Source organism: Mus musculus, chromosome 6 (genome assembly GCF_000001635.26).
Source record: "Mus musculus strain C57BL/6J chromosome 6, GRCm38.p6 C57BL/6J".
Lineage (NCBI taxonomy): Eukaryota > Metazoa > Chordata > Mammalia > Rodentia > Muridae > Mus > Mus musculus.
Genome location: NC_000072.6, coordinates 94,939,990 through 94,952,079, shown reverse-complemented (window position 1 = coordinate 94,952,079; position 12,090 = coordinate 94,939,990). Strand labels below are relative to the sequence as shown.

The following is a 12,090-nucleotide window of genomic DNA, read 5'->3' as shown; positions in this document are numbered from 1 at the left end:
TGTTTTCTGGCAGAAGCTACAACAGGCAGCTGAATTAAAGTCATTATTGTAATTGAATTTCTTCAAACTCAGAACTATTTTCTTTCCAAATATATCAGGGGCCAGGAAACATTCAGAGAATTGGAGACACCATTCCAAAACTCAGAAAGGTTAGAAAGGGGGAGAACTCACGCTGAAAGCTACCACTAAAATCACAACTCATAATGACTGCATGGTTTTAATGTCCTGTACACTAACGCACATAGTATTTGTTATTAGTTAACTGGATGGTAGTCCATGAATGTGCAATATAGTTACAAAGTATATTATACATGCTATAGGTATATATGCACATGTATTTAAAGTACTATAAATAAGGTTGATAAAGTTAAAAAATTAGACGGCCATTCTGAAAGCAGGAAAATTCTTAAGAGAGGAGGAAATGGTAGATAAAAATAATTATCACTTTTAAATTGTTGTTTATTGGTAGAACATATGTAACATATAGTTACATATTATATCATCTTATAAACATACCCACACATTATTATTATTGTTGTTGAATGTAATATTTATTAGTTGCTTACCAGAGTTGTACTAAATAACTCAAAGAATTAATAAATCAGTTAATTTTAACAGTACTTGCAATATAGATACTATAAGGCTATTTATGCATTTACTTATTTTTTTAGTTATTTATAGACAGGGTACTTGAAGTCCAGGCTGTCTCAAATTTGCCAAATATCCAATAAGGCTACTTCTGTTATGAACGATAATGTGGCAAGGGGGTACCTGTCAGACCTATGCCAAAGTATGCCCCCAAGTAGTCATGCCATGCAACAGACCAGGTATAAAGGGGTTTATTTGGGGGAAAGGAGGGGAGTGAGGGCCTGGAGAAGGCGTTGATGCCAATGAGTAGAGATGTAGTCAGGCAGAGCCATGAGGACAGAGAAAGGTGGTGGGGGACAAAAGAAGGGCAGAAAGGAGGGAGGGGGAGAGAGACCACCATTAATCACTTGATAGATATGCGACTGTCCCCTGGGGGGCTGTTGTGGATAATGTTGCTACAGTTCTTCCCGTGCAGTTTTATATGGATGTATGCTTTCCCTTGAGGTACTGTTTTGCCCGTTTTGCAAATGAAGAACCCAGGTAGGAGACAGCAAGCAACATGTCCAAGGTCACGTGGTCGGTTTCTGCTCAACTCAGTTCTGCCTTCTACTTGTAATGCCCACACCGATGCCGTCAAGTTTACCGTCGTGAAGGAAGGCAGGCAGCAGCTCCTGAGCCTACTGGGTCTCTGGAGAGCCACTGAGAAGAGCCCCAGCAGGGAAGGTTTCTGTTGGAGGCGATGATGAACTTTCTCCCATTACGGGTGGCCACTGAAGCCTGGACAGGATTGCGGAGGAGGGGTGGAGTCCTCTTAGGGGATGAAGGAACCTCTGTGGGGCCTTCAAGACACACAGGGCTCCTGCCCTCCGGGGAATGGGGTTTGGCTCAAGGCTGTCAAATAGCAGGCCTCCTTCTGCATCTGGTGTCCAAATGGGATGAGAGGGGCCAAGCTGAGATTTGGACCTCCCTCACCCCATCTCATCCCTAGCCCCACCCCAGCCACTCCATTCTGTTTCCAGGCCCCTGCCTCACCCAAAAGGACCTCACAGGTCCCCCTCCCAGTTCATCCTAGGCCCTTCCCTTCCCTGCCTGCCCTGGAGTTCCCAGTGGGGCAGCTGAAGAGGCAGCTTAGCTGGCAAAGGTTGAGCTGAGCCAGTGTTGGGTGGGGAGAACCGTGATAGAGGTTAGGGAGAGAGGGAGGGAGGGAGGGAGGGAGGGAGGGAGGGAGGGAGGGAGGGAGGGAGGGAGGGAGGGAGGGAGGGAGGGAGAAGGATCATCAGTGGAGCCAACTCAGAATACCCAGGGCAGAGCAGAGCAGGGCTGGGGGAAGAGGAGCCCACATCCTCTTAGAAGAAATGCTAATTAGAACACATGGCTAAGGAGTCCTCCAGGCCAACCCAACCCAGCCCAGCAAGACTTACCAATGCCATTGGCACACTGCTGCAGAGTACACTTGGGGTGGCTTTCTTGTAAATCCTACCAGAGAGTAAACAGGGAGATCTACGATTAGTATTGTTGCAGCTAGAGGCAAGTAAGACCCACTGGCATTGGGAGAAGCAAGACCAGGAACAACAACAACAACAACAACAAAAATCCAATTTTATGTTAATTATTCAGCTTGTCTTTTTAAAAACCTAAAGATTGAGCCAACTTGTGTTCTCATCTCCACGTGGTGACAAGCGGTCAGAGTGGGTGGTCCCTCCGGGCATCCGGTTTACAACCTTTGCTGAAGTGAGGAAGAGAAGGCTGTGAGTTTTTGCCTGTAAGCCCCTTCATTTAAAACTTGTTGAGCCATGAGTTTACAAATCATGGTTGTGCCTTTCTGAAAAGCCTACTACTTACAATATAAATCCTACACTAGGAACAGTTTAGCAGAGGCATGGCAGAGCCCCCGTTTTTCCCAGCACTTGTGAAGAAGAGATGGGGGATCCCTGTGGCAAGTGTGCTAAACTGTGAGCCCTGAGTTCAGTGAGGGGCCTTGCTTCCTGCTAAAGAGTAATTGAGGAAAGTAGATGGCATCAACATCAGGCCTCTTAATATGTGTGTACACACACACACACACACGGACACACACACACACACACACACATATATATGCATGTGTATCACACATACATGCATACATACGTATGTGTATATGCATATCTCACACACACAAACACACACACACACCACATAAACATGCAAAAAATAAAACCCCAAATGACTCTTTCCACCTGGACCCACAGACCTGGCCACTAAGAGCTCTTTCTCATTGTGGAGCCCAGACAGGCCATACACTTGTGATTTCCCTGTCTCTGCCTCCTTAGGTGCTCTGCCTTCCATGAAGACATTGGTGGGTAAGTTCAGAAGTCCAGCATTTTCACTAAAGAAAGGCAGCTCACAGAGCCATGGTCCTTGGCCCTGGCCCTGACCCTAGGCTGTAGCTCATGTGAGTCCATCCGTCTTCACAGACAGGTTATGAATTAAGCGCTGGTTTCCTTTTAGTGCATCCTTTTTCTTTCCTTCTTCTTCTTTTTTCTTCCTTTCTTTTGCTGTACACAGTAGCACAAACATAGTCATCTTGACCCAGGCTACACCTGTAATAACAATTTAGTTAAATGACAGTGTAAAAAGAGAGAAAAGCTAGTTCACAACTTTTCTCCCCAAATAAAGTAAAATTCTCACTAAAGTCAAGAAGGACAGGGAGAAAATTGTACCTTTTAAACTATCGGAATCTTCACATCTTGAAGCGACCATACTTTCTTATTGTCCCCCCAGGGAGTAATGTCATAGCAAATAGTAAGTGCTTGTGAAGTGGCCTGAGATAGCTGGCTGGAAGGATGCACAGGAAGGTTAGAGAATGTTGGTTAGTATGCCAGCTTCGAGGTTGAAGTTTGGAGGCTTCAACCTCCTCGCCTACCAAATTTCAAAGCTGCCCCCTAAAGCCTTATGACTGACAATACGGAGGTTTCCATCTCTTAAAATCCAGTAATAAAGCTGAGAGAAGCAATGGATAGGCAGAAGAGTCTGCCACACTCACACACATACACACATACATTCACACACACACACACATGAATGCATGTATTTACATGTATCCTCTAGTGCATACCCTATTGCACTTACATATGTACACATATTCACAAAAGCATACAACATTAACATACATACTCATACACACATAGGTATACACATATATGCATGTACGCACATGTATCCTCTAATGCATACAACATTGCACTTACATATGTATATACATTCACAAATGCATATAACATTAATACACATACCCCCACACACAGACACAAATTCATAGGCACACTAGCATGCACATACATATAAACACAAACACACAAACATACATACTCACATATGTACATATGTAATCATTCATACACTCAAACACACTCATACTCATATATACAATAACACTCAAAAATTCACGTTCATATGTACACATGTACACTCATGCACATACCTATACAGACACATACAGTAACATATACATATATACTTCCACACACATCATACATACTTATACATGCACACATACTGATACACATACATTCAGACATGCATATACACATGCACAATAACACAGAGAAACGTACACATGTACTTACACTCACACAATGCACACACTGTACCCAGAGCATTTCAAATGCAGCCCTATGAGCCCATGGAAGAACTAAAGAATCGTCTTCATTTCTCAGTATTCCTGCTGCTGCCTGCCAACATTAGGTTCTGGGACACTACTAATTCTTATTGCTGTGACAAAACCTATAAGAGAAAGAGCTTATTTTAACTCCCACTCCACCATGATGGGGAAGTCGCTGTAATGGGAGCACAAGGTGGACAGTCCCATGGCGTCCATGGTCAGGGAATGGAGAGAGAGGCCTACTGCACTCAGCCCTTCTCTTTCATTCAGTCCAGGCCCCCAGCCTGTGGAATAGTGCCACCCATGTCACAGTGGGCCATCCTACTTTGGCTTAGACCTCTGGAACCTCTCCTCCCTGCCACCCCCAGATACTCCCTGAGGTATCCTTCCCTGGTGATTCTACAGCCAGTCAATTTGACAATGGTGAGAACCATCAGTGACCTATCCCTCAGCCTCTCACTGTACAGACAGGGCAGGTGGTACGGCATTTCTGAAACACAAGCTTTCAGTGGTGTCCTGGAGCCCCAACAGCGCCTCTCTCCTGAGGTTGAGAGAATGCTAGGCACAGTGTTTTCCCACAAGAAAGTGGCTTGTGATGGTCCAACCTATGATTTCTAACCTTATACTGATGTATAAACAACTGATACTCAGTAGAAAAAAAAAGTATACTTTCAATTTTTAATTTGAACCTTTTCCTGAGCTAACTCTCCATGAAATGATGCCCCTCTAAGCTGCAGTAGCTGGCTCTCTACAATGGGTGGTGTCGCTGGGTGACTTCGTCCAATAGAATAGATACAATAAATGAATTTTTCTTACATTTTTGAGTTCTCGTGGCTTTGTAAGGAGTGACCTGTTCAGGAGCAGGTGGACGTGCCCAGTCACTGTGCTGCATAAAGGCTGTTTCCCCTGCTTTTCTGGTCTCCTACAGAAACTCAGTGGTCCACCTTCGAAACTTTGGGTCTGCTATTCTTCTCAGGGCATCTCTGACCCACATTTCCTTCATGTAAGCCAGGGTTTGGAAAGCTTTTCTCCAGAAGGAACAGACAGAAAACAGCTTCAGCTCTGTAGGGTGGACAGTCGCTTTTGCAATGATTTACCTCTGCCTTCGTTGCTCAGAGGCGGCCATAGCCAGCAAGCACACAGTGGCTGCGTTCCAAGGAAATTTGTTTTACAAAAATAGGCAGTGGTGGGATTTGGCCCTCAGGCTAATGCTTACTGCCCCCAACCTAGACTCTGTCCCTGTCCCTCCCAAAGTGTGCAGAAAGGAGGCAGGAGGCCACGTGAGGGAAGCAAGTGTTTAGCACATGTTCTTCAGAAGAAACAGGGAAATGAGCCTGGCTCATGTGGGCTTAAAGGAAATGAAAGAGATTGGGCCCTCTCTCCCCACAAAGACTTGTTCAGACTCTAACTCTGCAGAACAGACCTGTCTCAAAGTGCAAAGAACAATCTGTCGGGTAGGGGAGAAGGGAAAGGACTAGGTGTTCTCTGTGTATCCATCAGATGCCTGCAAGAGGGCTCTGCATACATGGCTCCTCCATCTTACCACATGGTGATGTAACCCCCACTGTTCATAATCCTGGGCAGCTGGAGGAGAAGACAGCACATGTCTACATCAGCAAGAGCTTTGAAATCATTCCAGAACCATCCGCTCAAAATATTCTTGGTTTTACCATGTGGCAAAGGCACTGAACATTCCCAAACGGCTGCTGAAACTTTGAAGAATGGGACATGTGAGAAGGCTACTTCTTAGTATTTTTTGTGCCCTTCCCTAGCCACCCTGTGCATTTGACATCCCTCCTACATCTTCTTGGGGAAAGCATCTTCTCAAATCCTTGGTTTCCCCTAGTGGTGACCTTCAATATCCATTTAGTCTCCATCTTTCTCTGGGGGAGTGAAACTCTTTTCTTCCTCTATTCCAGCAAGCTCTTGAGTAGATGATGAAACACAGCCACAGAATGAAACGGACAGCTCCTTTCTAGGGTCTGCACTACCCTCACTGGTCTGTCCTTGTCTCATCTTCCCTGCCTTCAAAGCCACAAAACGTCTGAACCCTAAGTGTGGTGGAAAAAAGCTTCCAGAAATGGGATTTTTTGTGTTTGAGAAGCTATCAATGTGATCCGAGAATTCGTGCGATGAAATCTACATGCCACCTTGGGTCACCTTTGCTCTATTCACAGCCAACTCTGGATAACTGACATAACTCAGGTTTGGGGTGTCACTGTCCTCACCCTCCAAACTGTGTCCCTGTGCTGGGAGGTTGGACACGGGCCCTGGATGGCTGACTTACTTGTGGCTAAGAGTTTTTCCCTTTGATTCTTGGGAAGGCCCCTGTGGCACCAAGGTGTTACCAGAGCTGGCACTCTCCCCTGGGTACAGATATTTATTTTCTATTCCTGGGGAGGGGGTGAATAGATGTTTAAAGGGAAAATTGTTGACCCCTAGCCACATGGATTCTGAGTTATTTGATGTAGACTCAAAAAAATAACCAAGTTGAGGAATTTGTAAAAGGCTACTCATCTGCCTTCTGGGCTAGTCTGATCCTCCAAATGCTAGCTATAGTAAGAAAACTGTTTCCTTAGTCAAGAGCTCCTCAGATTCCAGAATGTGTTAGAGTTATACAGAATACATCTGAAGAAAGACAGTGAGGTCTGAAGGCCCTCTCTGCTTCATGACGGCTGAGGAAGTACTGGAGGTCTCTCCCTGTAACACACACAGTGTCTGCCTACTTTCCAGGCTAGCACATGGGGTGAGAATGCAGGTTTCCTATCATGGGTCCGTCAGTTAACACAACACTGAGTCTCCCCTGTTCTAACCCTCACATCCTGTAATCCTTTAATCCTAACAGATGAAGTAATATGATGTTAAACAACTCATTATTTTTCTATTATTCTGTCTCCCTGGACCCTCCCAACAAAGAAAGTCATTTTGAAATGACCAGTCTGCTTTTTGTTTTCATTTCTTAGTTCAGCCTTAGTTTGTCTATGATGGTTATCCTTCTCTCAGCCGGTCAGAATGCTTCCATTTCATAGAAATCTGGTTGCCCAATTCTAAAATCAGCAATAAAGTCTACTTAAGAGCATCACACTGAATCTTATCATATGGTCTATGGATACCTTTAACCTCTTTCAAGGTTCTGGAAGTTTGGGGGACATCAAATGACAAGGCCACAGTGGCAAAACTACTGAGCCACAGAGTCTAGAGTCCAGTGAAGTCCTCAGGGCTCTGTATTGAGCATGCTCAGTACTGTATAAGTGAACGAAGCTCCTCTCGGCAGCCAGGGCATAAATTGTACAGTGGGGAAAGAAAAAAAAAACCTGCCCCACCTGATGGGTTCTTGCATCTGGGGGAGCCTTTAGAGCAATCGCAGGAACAGCCAGAGGATGAACAGCAGCAAAGGGCTTGGCTTGTCAGGCTAGGGTAAGGTGATTAATTGGTGAGTGGAATAGAGCCAAGAGTAGAGAAGTCACACCAGGCCTCCATCCATTTGTCCATGCCCTGAGGTCAGAGATGGAACAAATGAATCTTTTCTGGCAGTGGAGAGAGTGGAATGCAGCCATGGGGGGAGTTGTGTAAGGAATTCACAGGTGTTTTCTCCTCGTGCTTCCTCCTCCCCAGGGGAGCTCTGGGTGTGCTGTTAGCAGTGGAGAGCAGGGCAGTGGGCTAGGCTGGGCTCTGCAATCTTTCACCCACTCCCCCCACCCCCAGCCCTGTCTTCTTGGGAGCTACAGAAGGTTTTAATTGAAACAGCAGAAGCCATGCTCAAGTCACTGAGAGACGTAGGTCCTTCACTTAATTTCAACAGGTGACTGTGAAAGGGACCTTAGCTTTTGGAAGTGTCCAGTCTCTAAGGTCACAGAAATGTAGGCAGAAGCAGACATCGACACTATCCATCAAGGGGCCCAATGTTGCTTATTCTATACATGTAAGAGAGTCAGCCAACTCCCCTTACTTCTGAGGAAAAGAAAAGTGCCAGAGACTGGTCCAACTGATTCCTTCTCACTAAGATGCCATCAGGATTGGCAGTTGACACTCCAAGGAACTGTGGGAGAAGAGGGACAACTGCCATGCCTGTGATTATTTCTCATCACTATTTATCCTAATCCTGAAGTGATAGGACTTTTTCTATTAAAAAAAATTACTATTATGTATGTGTGTGCATGATGGGGTATGTACAAGCATCAGAGAATGTAGTAGAGATTAGGGGACAACATAATGGAGTTATACATGGGACCAAAATCGGGTCTCCAGGCTCATGTAGCAGACACCTTTACCCACTGAGCCATTATCTTTTCAGCCTTGGGAAACAATTTTTAAAAGTCAGTTTTAAGAGCGGAGAAGATGACCCAGACATTAAGAGCATTGAACTGCTCTTGTAGATGACACTGCTTGGGATTGTAACACCTAAACCAGGCAGCCCACAACAGCAGACAGGCCTGTAATCCTGGCACATGGCAGATAGATGTAGGAGGATCAGGAGATCAAAGCCATCCTTGGCTCCATGGAGAGTTTGTGGCCAGCCTAGTCTATGGGAGATGCTGTTTCAAACAAAAATCTAGGGCCAAACTGGCTTCCTCCCTCCCTCCCTTCCTTCCATTCTCTTCCTCTTCCCACCTTTAACTGATGCTGTCATAGACTTAGCAGGGAGCATAACCTCTAACCTGGGAGCTCTTCCCTGCTGCTGATTATACTTACTCTGGCTTCTCCAGTTTCCCCAGACTTCTAAAGGACCAGGACTAGGCAGAACCTTTTAGATTCTTACGAAAAATAATGATACAAACAGCTTCTTCACAAACCTCGGTTACTACTCACATATTATTTACCTTGCCTTTATGTCAGAGACCCTTCCTTCCTGGTAGAGAATGCAGCAAACGGAAGTGGTGGTTCAGGACAGAGCATGCCTTCTGCTGCATTAGATAATAAGAATGAGGTGCTCTGGGACCTAAATGCAGCAAGTACTAAAGGAATCGTTTAGGCGGCAACTCACGGACTCGCTGAATCTGTCCTGTATGGAAACTGAAGAATGAAGAGGCCACAGAACAGTCTAGCTCATAACCAGAGTATTAGGAAGCAGAGTAGCATGACTCCTAGCCTGGGCTATCTAACCCTCAGAGGCCCAATCATGGCCAACTATATCTTCTAAAGATGGCTGCACCAATATTTATAACTCATCAGACATGATTTCTTATGACATAAAATGATCCTCCACCAATCAAGAGTGAGGTGGGGGATGGAAATCTATGTTCCTTCTTCTTGAAACTTAAAACCATCTAAACCAAGAAAATGTGATAGAAATGACACTGTTACTCCCAAGGGCAGGTGTGTGTGTGTGTGTGTGTGTGTGTGTGTGTGTGTGTGTATACATGCATGTACACGTGCTCTCTATCTTGATTTCACATTCAGAGCACTCACCTTAGAATCCAATCTCCAAGTTGTAAGGAAGCCCATGGTGTCTGAAAATGCCTTATATGGCTATTCATAGGCAGATGAATAAAAGATGTTTGAGGTGATTCTAGTTCCTAACCTCTGAGTCGTCCCTGTGAGACCCTAGACATAATAATGCAGAACAAAGCTGTTTGATTTTCTGGTCTACAAAAACTGTGAGACAAGAAATGAGCAAAATGTTTAACACAACACCATTTTGAGCTAACCTGTTCTATAGTCAGAGTACTGGGAACTGTGTGTGAGGGGTACAGTAAAGAAACTGCCAACATGACCGATCTACCAGTGGAAAGGTTTTTTTGGTTTGGTTTGGGGGTTCTTTGTTTGTTTGTTTTGTTTCGTTTTTTTGAGCCAAGGTTTCTCTGTATAGCCCTGGCTGTCTTAGAACTATCTCTATAGACCAGGCTGGCCTTGAACTCACAGAGATGCTCTTGTCTCTGCCTTCCAAGGGCGTGGATTAAAGATGTGCACCACCACCACTTGGCAAGGGAAGGTTTGTATTGTGGGCAAGAGAGAGAAAATATGCAGAGGCATCTGGAAGAATCCAGAGCAGAAAGAAAAACCTGGGACATGGCTGGGGTGGGGGAGGTGGGACAGCAGGAGAGAGACGTGGAGACAACAAGAGACAGAACATAGTGAGGAAGCACAAAACATACAAATCTGTGGGTTACAAGGACAGGGACCTGGAGGGAGGGACTCCACTGGGGGATAGAAAACTTGAACCAGGAGTTCCTTAAGAATGCTGCCTTTTATCTGACCACCAGAAATCCTTCTATAGTCCAGCCTGATCCCATTTCTACATATATGGACATTCTGAAGCCTACCAGGAAGGTCTACCATTCTCACCTGTACACTGGGGGTAGGAGACAATCCCCACAGCCTGCCTGCTCTGCTCCACCTTGGTTCTAGATAGCTTTAAGATGATGCCAAACTTGAGTTAGCCTTGAGGGAGTTTTTGCATTCTCTCTCCCTCTCCCTCTCCCTCTCCCTCTCCCTCTCCCTCTCCCTCTCCCTCTCCCTCTCCCTCTCCCTCTCCCTCTCCCTCTCCCCTTCCCTTGCTCACTCGCTCCCTCCCCCTCTTGTGTGTAACTCTCTTTTGCATAAACTTAAGGGAATACTCCCATAGATTTCAGTTGTTGAACATTTTGCATTTTCCTTAGTTTTTAAAAGTCTTTTATTGGGAGAATAAGCAGAGAGCACTTTGGAGCCTGCAAGCCAAATGCATTTTAAGCCAGATGTTGAGTTGGCCTCTTCTAGGAACAACTGTAGCCATTCACTCAGTAATTATTGACTAAGGAAATGCTTACACCAGCACTGAGAATTATCCGAGTGAGTTTGCTCTATCAAAAGATCCTATGCAATATATATATATATATATATATATATATATATATATATATATATATATATATATATATATAAACAAAATCTGAAGTAGAAGTGGCCCAACTGCTTGGAATCCTGTCAGATTGTCTCTGTCATGCCCTTCTCTGGAAAACAAAAGGAAAGAGACAGAGGTGGTCAGAGCTGACCCCACAGACAAGGAAAAATACCAAGGTCCAAGAATCAAATGAAAAAAATCACTGTTAAATTTGATTATAGGACGGAGGTCAGATATTGAAGATTTGCCAAGCTCTGGACTCAATGCTTGGCCCCATATCCCAGAGCTTTTTGCTATATTTTTTAGAGCTCTAACCACATAACGAAGTATGACTCAGTTCTTCTAGCCCCCTGCTGGAATTTCTTTGTAAAATTTCTATGGATAATTACAACTTTCAGTGATCTGAGGGGACAGGATGGGAAAGGTAATGGCAACCAACACGCTTGGGGTCAATCCTATGCCTAGCGTCAATCGTGTCCCATTAACATAAGTGAAACCCATGTGCCAGGCTCACATGGGCTCTGATTCTCAAATAGAACCTGGAGGAAACCAGCTATTTATTTTACAAGTTCCCTGTAAGTTACTTCCTGGAATCCTATACATGTCTCTCTGTATTTTGTGTACTTTTTATAGGCTACGAGGATGAGGAGGAAGAAAAAGGGACAAACAGAAGAGGAAAACAGACCAAAATTTAAAGCCAAAGTTGCCTAGTTTGAAAAGATAAACCAGTGCCATATTGGCTCTGTGTCCCAACGAGGACAGATGGAGCACAAATAATAAACTTCCCCAAGGAAGTTTTATGTGCAGTGGGTCTTTTTCCAGGCATTTGGGAATAAAGGCCCACAGTTCGTGAGCCACGGACTAGTTATAGTGAAGATGTCACTTCCCATAGACCAAAAGTTTGGAGAGAAAAGCTACTGGAACTGAAAGGAGAGCCTTAAAGAACAGGATGCTTAAAATGAAGGTGTGGCCTTCCTTTTCAAAACGTAGTTGAGCACAAGAGGAGTCCAGACCAGGGACTGAGTGCGTGGATCCGTCTTCT

The 12,090-nt window shown here is 44.8% G+C and overlaps 1 long non-coding RNA gene across 1 annotated transcript; it reads right to left on the bottom strand.

Annotated features, from left to right (window-relative positions):
* Positions 1-534: 534 nt before the first annotated feature.
* On the bottom strand, positions 535-8,246 carry 4930511E03Rik (RIKEN cDNA 4930511E03 gene). Its single transcript, NR_040761.1, has 8 exons — positions 8,178-8,246; positions 7,552-7,723; positions 5,772-5,940; positions 5,045-5,374; positions 3,288-3,402; positions 2,819-3,167; positions 2,010-2,064; positions 535-1,507 (listed from the first exon to the last, which is right to left on the bottom strand). It is a non-coding gene; the product is annotated as an RIKEN cDNA 4930511E03 gene (long non-coding RNA).
* Between the last annotated feature and the right edge of the window lie 3,844 nt (positions 8,247-12,090).